Source organism: Triticum dicoccoides, chromosome 2A, assembly GCF_002162155.2.
Source record: "Triticum dicoccoides isolate Atlit2015 ecotype Zavitan chromosome 2A, WEW_v2.0, whole genome shotgun sequence".
Taxonomy (NCBI): Eukaryota; Viridiplantae; Streptophyta; class Magnoliopsida; order Poales; family Poaceae; genus Triticum; species Triticum dicoccoides.
Genome location: NC_041382.1, coordinates 109,775,416 through 109,787,052, shown reverse-complemented (window position 1 = coordinate 109,787,052; position 11,637 = coordinate 109,775,416). Strand labels below are relative to the sequence as shown.

General features: G+C 51.4%; 1 pseudogene; it reads left to right on the top strand.

The window, feature by feature from the left end:
- The first annotated feature begins 8,149 nt into the window (after window positions 1–8,149).
- Window positions 8,150–9,525, top strand: LOC119353672 (annotated as a pseudogene).
- Window positions 9,526–11,637: the final 2,112 nt, after the last annotated feature.

Sequence of the window (11,637 nt, the reverse complement as noted above, 5' to 3'; positions counted from 1 at the left end):
TCCATAAAGGACCTGAAGTCGTGTTTCTTGGTGTTGGCCACCCGAAGGGCCGCCAGCTTCTCTTCTCGCGCATCTTTACAGTGGACTCGGGCCAGACACAGAGCAACATCTGCACCACACCGAGCCGAGGACTTCTTCCATTCCTGCACTCGACCAGGGATCGTGTTCAAGCGGGCCATCAGCGACTCAAGGTCATTCTGAAGTGTCTCCTCAGGCCAGAGCGTCGAGTCGATGCGAGATGTGGCGGCCTTCAGCCTTGCGAGATAGTCCACGACAGCTGCAACACGAGACTCCAGTCGGAAAACATCCATGGCAACTTCGTCGTTCACCGGAGAATTGACGGGGTCGAGGTTTGGCTCCAGCCGGCTAGTTTCTTCTTCAAAGTTTTGACAAAATTCTGCAAGGATCATCACTAAGTCAAGGGGATGGTCGAATGGAAAAACCACAATTGGAAATGTTTGCCGAGCATAGAGGTTTACCTTCAAGCATAAGAAACAGCTTCTTGGCAAGACCACTCAGGAAGGCCTCCAGATCATTTTTCTTCCCAGTCAACTTACTGACTTGGTCGGTCAGGGCAGCTTTATCAGTTTTTAGTCGACTGACCTCCTTGTTGGCGATCCCAAGAGCAGCTTTCAGATTGGTATTGTCTTGTTCAAGCTTGGTGACTGAAGCTAACTTCTCGTCAGCAAGCTTGATCTTCTCAGCTAGTTCGAGGTCTTTCTTCTGTTGGGCCTCCCTTACCTTACCTGCAAGTTACAGCAAGATCAGATTTTAAAACAAGCAAGGGGAAAAGCAGTCGTCAGGGTCTCACCAAACATACCTTCGGTCTCCTCCTTTGCCTTCGTCAGCTTCTCCTGGACCAGCTTCAAGCTCAGCTCGAGTTGAGTGTGCTTGTTTTCCAGCTCAGAGTAGCGAGCCACAAGATCACAGGAGTTCTGCGAAGAACCAATCGACTAAATGTCAAATATAATTCACTTCCGAGTGAAAAAGGAAAAATCACACGTTTCTAAGACTACAGCCGAATACAAGCATTCGACCGTAGTCTCGGGGACTACACCCAGTGGGTGCACTCAGCGTGCCCCCACTAATCCTGTTGAAGGCAAAGTCGACCAGTCGACCTCAAAAAAAAGAAGAAGGGAGATGTATTCTTTAAGACTGTAATCAACTGCAAACAGTCGACCACAGTCTCAGGGACTACACCCAGTGGGTGCACTCAGCGTGCCCCCACCGGTTTGTGAAATCCAGTCGACATAGTCGACTGACAGAAAGATTGACATCATAAAGCCTAAGGCCGACTGCCAGCAGTCGGCCTTAGCCTTGGGGACTACACCCAGCGGGTGCACTCAGCGTGCCCCCGCTAACACGGAGTTTAATCGACACACCCAGTGGGTGACTACTATAAATTCCGGAAAGGAAAAGTTTTTGGTAGCATATCCAACAGAACAAACGGTGGTCGACTGACCTGAACATTGCTTTGAAGGGCAGAACTGGCGTCATAAGCTGCCTGGCTCGCATCCCGGATGGTCTTCAACTGCTCCATCATGATTCCCGCCTGGCGTATTGCCTCCTTCGCCGCGCCAGCTTGGTCCTCTGGGACGTGGTGCGTCGTGAAGAGGGAGGGCTGCTGAGCACTCGTCAATGGATCTGCGAAGGACACCGTGTGTCGAGTGGTGTTCTCTTCCTCCGCAATCAGAATCTCAGGCGCCGTCACATCCTGGGGCACCTTGCTGGCAGACGCTTTCCTACTCCTTCTGCGCTTCAGCGGTTCCTCATCCTCATCATCATCAGGGAGATTGATAACAGCGTTGGGTGGAGCTACGGGGAAGAATCAGGATCAGAGATCGCGAGTCAGTCGACTAAAAACGGCGTTAAGAATATAGTACCTGGTTTTGAAGTTGCTGCGTCCTCCATCTCATGGTCATCAGCCCGGGCTGAGGTCTCAGAAGTAGCAGCACTGCAACTCCAAAGAATCAGTCGACTAACTTCAGCGTCAACCAGAGACAAAGTTCACACAAAATAAGAAGACTTAAGCAGCACGATTACCCTGATATGGTAGGGATGGACACCTTCATCTTCGGCAGGAGCTTGATCGGCTTCGACGAGGCCGCCCTGGGCTGCTTCGGCGCCTTTTCAGTCGGCACTGGAGAGGTGGTCCGAGGGCGTTTGGTCGACTGAGCGGCGGTCGCAACCCCCTTACCACGTTCAGTCGAAGGGTCGTGGACAAGCTTCGACCGCCTTTCCGAGCGCGGTGGTACGACCTCCTCCTCCTCTTCTTCCTCGTCTTCAACGTCATCTTCATCTCCGTCATCATCGTCATTGTCATCATCATCCTCTGCAACGTCCGAGTCCCATTCCTCCTCTTCCTGGCTCTCGCCCCCACTCGCCTCACCCTCCTCAGTCGGAGCTTGTGCCCCATTGGGCATCGAGTACAGCTCGGTGAGGGCCTAGCAGATATCAAGACAAGGATCAATCGACCAGTCGGCAGGATAAACAGAAATGAATGTGACAAGAACACAGTGGAGAGCAGAGCAAGCGTACCTTGTTTGGATCGCTGTTGTGGTCGAGTGGAGGAATCCTTCTGGCTCCGCGTGGGTTATCCTTGTTTCCGGTAACGGCTACCATCCATCTTTCCAGAGTGACATCGTCGACTGCTTCTGGATGGACTCGAGTCTCGTCTTCAGTCCCACAGTACAACCACATGCAGTGGCTCTGGAACTGAAGGGGCTGGATGCGACGCCTAAGGAAGACCTCCAGGAGATCCATGCCCGTCACTCCCTCCCGAACAAACTGCACCACGCGCTCCATCAACATCTTCACGTCAGCTTTCTCCTCCGGAATTAACTTCAGAGAGGAGGGCTTGTTCACTCGGTCCATGGTAAACTGAGGGAGTCCACTCGACTGCCCCGGCGTCGACTGGTACTGGCAGTAGAACCAGGTCGACTGCCAGCCTCTGACTGACTCGGGAAAGGTCATGGGCGGGAAGGTGCTCTTGTTCCTCACCTGGATCCCCAGACCCCCACACATTTGGACGACTCGGGTTCTTTCATCGCCTGGGCTCGCCTTCTTCACGGTCTGAGAGCGACACGTGAATATATGCTTGAACAAACCCCAGTGCGGTCGACAGCCCAGGAAACCCTCACACATGGACACGAACGCGGCAAGATAGGCGATAGAATTTGGGGTAAAGTGGTGGAGTTGCGCTCCAAAGAAGTTCAAGAAGCCACGGAAGAAAATACTCGGCGGCAAAGAAAATCCACGATCAACATGGGTGGCCAAGAGCACACACTCACCCTCTTCTAGCTGGGGCTGCCATTCCTTCCCCGGAAGCCTCGCAGCTCCATGAGGGATCAAGCCCTCGTTGGCCATGTCGAGGAGATCTTTTTCTGTGATGGTCGACTGGATCCAGTCTCCTTGGACCCAGCCCTTCGACAGGCGGGATCTGGACGAAGACCCGCCGCGGCTGGTAGATCTCCCCTTCGCCTTCTCCGACGCCGACGCCTTCTTCGCACGTTCCAGCGCCGCCGTCTTCTCCTTGGCCATGGTTGCCGGCGAGATGCGCGAGGGGAAGTTGTGCGGGGGCAAGAGCGAGCGCGCTGGACGGAGACGAAGGGAGCAGAGAGAGAGAGAATGCTGAGGCACAGTACAAAAATCCTCGCCGGGCGCATTTATAAGGTCCCTTCCGAGTGGATGACAGGTGGGCCCGGTCGATCTAATCATATCCAGGAACAGTTATGCAGACGGGATACGTGGCGAAGAAAGCGGCACGGAGATCGAGGCGTCTATGTCCCGTCCCATCCGAACGCCGCGGTCCGCTCCGCTTCGCGCGCGTCCCCAAATTTCGCATCCCGCGGAATCCGCGAACGGCAGATCAGTCTGTCAGACGCGGGGTTTCCCGCGATCCGTCGCTCGGGGATCGTCGAAGCCCGAAAGATCACTCGACGAAAGAAGAGAATGGATCGAGTCGACTGAAGACAAGTTGCTCACCATCGACGAAGAGATTCTTTGGTCCAGAACAACGCACGACCAGAGTGCAAAGGTTAATCGGAAACGACATCAACTCCTTCCTCACTCGAAGCCTCAATCCATTCGGGGGCTAATGATGGGGTCATGTACCTAGGGTAGGGTCATGGACCTGATCTAAGTACCTTACCCAAGGACACCCTTAGCAGAGGTCGCCTTCCAGTCGACCAACGAGGGACTCACTCGACTGACTTGAAGGACTCGACCACGAAGACTCACTCGACCACCAGAAGGTCAAGAAACACTCTACACTGCAACGGCCTGTAATTAAGTAGACTTTATGGTAGTAAAGACACTTTATGTGGGGCGTTATCAGTAACGCCCCGGACTTAACTCGCCTTAAACCCTCTCCTACGTGGGCTGACTGGGGTCCCGGCGCACTCTATCTAAGCCGCCCCCCTCCACAGGTAGAGGGGTTCGGCACCTTGTAACTCATATACTCATAATCCACTCGACCGCCTCCGGGCTCCGAGACGTAGGGCTATTACTTCTTCCGAGAAGGGCCTGAACTCGTACATCCCTTGTGTTTACAACCTCTCCATAGCTAGGACCTTGCCTCTCCATACCTACCCCCCACTCTACTGTCAGGCTTAGAACCACGACAGTGTGCTTCTTTCTTCTTCTGATGCGACAGAGTACAGGAGTATTGTTGGTGGGCTCCAGTACTTGACGATCACGCGACGAGACATTTCCTATGCTGTTAACCGAGTCTGCCAGTATCTGCAGTCACCCCGTGACACTCATTGGTCTGCTGTTAAGCGGATTTTGCGCTATATTCGTTTCACGGTGGCTCATGGTTTGCATATTCGGCCGTCTGACTCTGGTTGTCTTTCAGCATATTCTGATGCAGACTGGGCTGGCAATCCGGATGACAGGCGATCCACGGGGGGTTATGCTGTCTTCTTTGGCTCTAACCTGATTGCCTGGAGTGCTCGGAAACAGGCTACTGTCTCGCGTAGCAGTACTGAGGCTGAGTATAAGGCTGTGGCCAATGCCACATCAGAGATCATCTGGGTACAGTCCTTGCTTCAGGAGTTAAGTATACCCTAATCACAGCCTCCTGTTCTTTGGTGTGATAACATCGGTGCTACATACCTTTTTGCAAATCCGGTATTCCATGCCCGAACGAAACACATTGAAGTTGACTATCACTTTGTGCGTGAACGTGTCTCTCAGAAGCAACTACAGATCAAGTTTATTTCTTCCAAGGATCAACTTGCTGACATCTTCACCAAGCCATTGCCTTTGCCACAGTTTGAGACTTGCAGGCGCAATCTTACCCTTCTAGATTCATTAGAAAGTGGTTAAGATTGAGGGAGGGTGTTAGACTGTATTTACATGTGTATATTGTAACGTTGTATACCACCTCATTATATATATATATATGTGATAGGCCACCTCTAGAGGGTTGTGCCGGTTCCCCCCAAAGCCTATTGTCTTACAGTCACGCGGTCACTATTCGCTGGCGACCGGCTCTCTGCCAGGGAGAATGATCTACCCGACGATCTGCTCCATATAAAAACCCTAGGTCGCTGTGGCCAAAGCAGGGATCGCGCGCGCGCGCACACACACATTAGAGTAGGCTAACAGGATTGCTTCATATAGGCCAGGTAGCTAGGAAAAGCGAACGTTAATGGTATGTGGTTATCATTGCCGCGCCCTGTTATCCACACATGATTTGCTGTAGTGTTGATCCCCAGATTAAATCTCTCGTGTCACAGGGGCCATTTGGCCTTTTCTTACAGCTCCTAATTTCTTTGAACCCAATCTTCACCCTAATTATAGGATCACTTGCTACAGCCTACAGGTAGCCTCCGTACGCATCAGCCTACAGGTAACCAGTAGTACTACCTGCGTATGCTGAAATACATGTCGGCTTCAGTATGACTAACCCATTTCCAATTTGATTGCTTATAATCTCTAAAACATGCAATTTTAAATAAGCATAGATAACCACGTAACACATGTGGTAAGTAATCTAAACAATTAAAAAAAATAAACATAGATACGTATATTTCATGACGGATTTAGTGGTACCTATCTACCAATTCGACACTACCGATGGATGTTGGTGATTCTTTTCACATCTGTACGTAGACAAACTTAATAAAAAAATATTGATTGAGGCACATGTAGTCTAGTGTGACATGTATATCGACAGGAGTTGAAGGGGTTATGCACGTAAGCGTTGCATGACCTACAGAAATATTTTGACGGCGTCAATAAATGTTTGCGATTCTTTCTGTGTGCAATTTAAAAATGTTTACTTGACCGCGACATTATTGTAAAATGACACATCTATATTGAAGGAATTGAAGGGGCTACGTACGTAACTGTTGTGGTTGATATGCGTGGTGGAATAGAATAGATGCATTACACGATTAGAGACGATGGATAGGACATGTCTGTTGCCATGCCCGTGCTAGCTTATCAATTGCTTGCTTTTCAGATAACTTGGAGTTATTTACCCAAAACCATCACATTATGGGCTAGGGTAACAGATCAGTACCACATTTGAGGCAGGGCACAAAAACTCACCAACAATGGGGCTAATCTGTAACGCGGAGCACCGACGCTGCGTTTTAGCCCAGAAAATAGCGAATCCGACAGGTGGGTCTTGCCTGTCGGGCTGACGTGGCAAATACCAAGCACACAGAAAAACTTTGACTAGCTGAGGTGGCAGATGAGCTGTGGGCCCCGCCTGTCATTGACTACATGGTCATCTTCATCCCATCTCTATTTCTATGGAGCATTGTGTCGAGCAGCTTGTGCGCGGCGAGCCATCTCTGCCGATGCAAGTCGAGAGCTCCATGGGCAAGGCGAAGGGGAAGCAGCGGCAGGACGAGTACTACCACCTCGCCAAGGAGCACGGCTACCGGAGCCGCGCGGCCTTCAAGCTGCAGCAGCTCGACGATCGCTTCCGGTTCCTCCCGTCGGCGCGCGCCGTGCTCGACCTCTGCGCGGCGCCGGGGGGCTGGATGCAGGTGGCCGTCGCACGTGCCCCTGCCGGCGCCTTTGTCGTCGGCGTCGACCTCGTGCCCATCCGCCCTGTCCGTGGCGCGCGCCGTGCTCGACCTCTGCGCGGCGCCGGGGGGCTAGAGCACGCACGCACACAATCACAGAGAACTCCGGCACCAGAAGAGAGGAGAGAGAGGAGAAAGAGACTAGTCAACCTGCCCACGTGGATTTTTTTTGCCACATCATCCTGACAGGCAAGCCCCGCCTGTCGATTTAGCTGTTTTCTGGGCTAAAACGCAGCGTCAGTGCTCCGCGTTACAGATTAGTCCTATTGTTGGTGGTTTTTTGTGCTTTGCCTCAAATGTGGTACTGATCTGTTATCCTAGTCCATAATGTGTGATGGTTTTGGGTAAATAAGTCGATAACTTGCAGCACCAAGAAGTGATCCTAGCGCAAAATGAGTGCCATCCAAAGTCCCACGGGGCCGGCTAGGGCTAGGGTGCATGCAATGCAATGCATGCAGCATCTATCTGTGTGGTGGTAGTGGAGGATGCAAAGGTGTCAAGGTGAAAAACGATTAAAGCGAGGGAAAGATGCGGAAAAGCACTGCAGCTGGGTGGACAGTTACGAGACCAAATCTCTTTGTCTAATCAGCCCACACACACGACTAAGGTTTTAAATTTCGAACCTTATCAAAATATGCAAAATTTCGGAAAATTGGTATATTTCGGACATTACTTCGGATTTTGAGATTTTAAATTTTACTTAATTTTAATGAATTTTAACATAATTTAAATTTATTTTGAAATCAGTTTAAATCTGCTTTGAAATTTTGGCTTTAAAAATATTTTAGACCCTACTGAAATATGCGAAATTTCGGAGATTTCACTGAAATTTCGTTGCAATTTTCAACCCTGCACTCGGGCCAAAGATTTCACGACCAACGTATCTGCTCCGTCGGATGCGCAAAGGTGGATTCACTAGCGCTGAAAAGATGAGAGAGTATCCCCGCAAAAAAAAAAAGAAAAAAAAAGATGACAGCGTACGCCGGCAGTAGTCTCAAGGGCGAGGCAAGCGCTACGCCATGAGAGCGACCTCCCACCTTCCGCCTTGTGGCCCCTTTTATGCTCTGGCTGGCCTCGCTTTGTCTTCCCTATATCACTCCGTCGGTCGTTCCTTCGTCTGTCATTACCGCCTCCGTCGGTCGTTCCTTCCTCTGTCATTGCCGCCATCGACGGCCGCCGTCTTCGGCTCGCGACGGCCGGCTAGCAAAGCTGCACGGCCGGCAACGCCATTGAGCTTGAGTCTGCGTCGTCTCAGTCAGTCGGCGGCATGTCGAAGCGGCCGGGCGCGACCAAGAAGAGGCTGAAGCGCGGCCTCTGGTCGCCGGAGGACGACGAGAAGCTCATGAACCACGTTGCCCAGTACGGCTACGGCTGCTGGAGCTCTATCGCCAAGATTGCAGGTACCGTACCAACCTATAGCCGCATCCCTAGTTCACTACGGCCACTCTAGTATTTTATATCTAAATTAGAGACGGTTTCCTTTTATATGATGCAATTAATTGACAATGTTTTTTGTGTGGAGAACTAGTTAGAGTAGCAGTTTTGAACGGCCAAATGGATGGAATTAATCGTGTTTTAATCAATTTAGGCCTTGAGAGGTGCGGGAAGAGCTGCAGGCTGAGGTGGATGCACTACCTGACGCCGGACCGAGGGGGGCCCTTCTCGCAGGGGGAGGAGGACCTCATCATCCACCTCCACTCCATCCGGGGCAACAAGTGGTCTCAGATCGCCGCGCAGCTGCCCGGGCGCACCGACAACGAGGTCAAGAACTTCTGGAACACCATCATCAAGAAGAAGCTCCGCCAGCGCCGCATCGACCCTGCCATCCACAAGCCGCTCGCTCACGCCGGCGCTGCCGCTGCCGCCACGCCCGTCACCCGCACTGCCGTATTCAGCGAGGCCGAGCTGATACTGTCGTCGCCCGTGGGGACGCAGCCCATGCCGCCCCTGGTATCGGCGGAGAGCTACGTGTACAGCCGGGGCAGCATGGACGGCGCTGGCGGTGCGCACGCCGCGTTGGGCAGGTGCAGCGATGACGGCTCCCTGTCGTCGCTGTCGGGGTACAACAACAACCAGACGGCGGACTTCCCCGGGTACCTGGACGCGGACGCGCTGCACGGCGCGGTGATCCCGTCGGTGTGGAGCTCCAGAACGCTGAACTGGTGGCGGGCGTGAGCCCGGGCGGCGCGGTCAACACCAACGCCACCACGGACGAGCTGTGCTGCAACAACAACGACCCGGGCAACAGAGGCAGCGGGTTCGAGTCGTCGACGACGCAGAGCAGCAGCCACCACCACCTGCCAGATCAATGAGGACAGGCATCAAGCATGACACCGTCTTAACGCGAGAAGAACCCTAGGACCACCTTCTTTATCAGGCAGATCGGCAGGCCCTCACGCGGGCACCGCTGGCTTCTCATCTGTAAACAGAGATCTCCACTAGTAGAAAAGGGGCTTTCATTCGGGTCTGGTCAGCCCATTGAGCCCTGCTCGAGTGCTCCCTCCTAACCTAATTTTGGAGGGGTATTTTTGTCCCCGTGAAATTGTTTTTTTCCTGGCCCGCCACAGCCCAGATCCAAGCCCTGTCTAGCCCTGTATAACCTAGAACATATACGTACAGTACCCTGATCGAAAAAAAAACATCACACAACCCACGTCCACGTAAGACCTGCCGAATCCATTCATTCACGCGAGCAGCTCCATCAATCTCGCGAGCATTGACGCAGCTCCATAAGTCACGTAGTAGATCTCCAGTGGCGGCTATCTCGTCGCCGGCGATCTCGTCGGACAGCGGGCGCGACAACGTCGTGAATCTCCAACGAGCGCGCACAGGTACCGCATCCCGCGTCCCTCCTCTAGTCTCGCTCGTGGCAACATCGAACGAACTGCCGCCGCCAGTGGTAGTGGTTAACCTAGCGGGGCGGGTAACCTAGCTACCCGGCGGCGCATGCGATCGTGGATCTTGTTCCGGTAGTGCTGCTCCTCGTGATCTGGGTTCACGTAGCGTCGGTTGTCGTCGGCTGTGCGCACCACCGGTATCGTTATTTGATGTGGCGGCTAACCTAGGTAGGTAATCACAGATCAAGCTAGGTTTCGTGATCGTGCATTTCCTCGCGATTGAAAGTGATCACGACGGGTGTCGTGGCCATCTTCCTTACTAAGTTGGGCAGATCTGAACGGCCTCGGTTGCGGTTGTTTACATAACATCCATGATCGTGTGCTATGTGTTTCATATTTCATCATTGATAATGTTTGCACATGTGATGATACATAATATTGGTTGTAGGAAATGGCGGACGAGGAGTTAACTGATATCATGGTAGACATGGAGTTTGGAGAACTGATGAAAGACTGGATAGAAGATTGGTCAGATGATGAAAATTCAGATCGTGAAGATCGGTCAGAGAATGGGAACGAATGGGACGATCTTAATGTGAGTGGCATTGTCATGCTGTAATTTTTTGGTGGCATCCGACAACATTAAATCTTTGTGTTGAAAATTTATAGATCGATGAGCTTGATGATGATCAGGAAAACAACTCAGAGCTCTCGAATGAAGATTACATTAGTCAGGTACGTAAGTGAAAAATTTTGTTGGCATGCAAATTGAATTTCTTCAGGAATATTATATGATAAGTAATTATGTATTTGTGTTGTATTTTTCAGTTCATTTCTGAATGTTATAATGCGTACGACTATTACGGTGAATCCGACGCAGAGACAGGCCTTAACGACAAATCATTAGATGCACCTGGTTCTGGGGAGTCCGAGTCGTCGGTCATCATGAGTGAGGTATGTGTGTAATCAATGTTGTATGGAAGTAAGTAATGTTAAACCTTAGAAATCTGTTTTCATGGCTGTGGTTTGATTGTGTAGGTGACACAAGATGATGGGGCAAAGAATGTCCAAGATACTGCCAGTGCAGATGATAAGAGGGATATGTTCATGCAGATAATGGAAATGACCTTTACGTCTCACGATGCTGCGTATGATTTCTACAACAGCTATGCTAGAGACAATGGTTTCAGCATTAGAAAGAATAAGGTCAGGTATAGCAAAACAGAGTCACGTCATATGCGTTATAGGCGGTTTGTTTGTTCAAGACAAGGGAAACGTGACAGCAAGTTGCTAACCGAGGAAGGACACAGCCGTAGGCTCAGAGCCGAGACACGCTGCTTTTGCGAAGCGCACCTGACCGTCAAGCTTGACCAAAAGCGTGGGGTTTGGTATGTTGAAAGTTTTGAGGACAAGCATAACCATATGTTGGCAGGACCGGATGAGGTACCTTTTCTTTGGTCCCACAGAAAAATCAAAGAGTACCAGAAGCATGAGATAATGTCCATGGGAGCTGCAGGGATTAGAATTCATGACATGATGGATTGCTTCATCAGCAAACATGTATGGTACGGCGGTGTTGGTTTTACCAGGCGTGAAATATACAACCTTTGCGCCAAGGAGAAGAGGAAGCTGCTTTCAAAAGGTGATGCTGCCACAGCCATAGGCATCATGGCCAGTAGGAAACAGAGGGATCCTAGCGTCTTTTTCGAGTACAGGCTAGATAAGGAAGGACATTTGAATAGGATGTTCTGGTGCGA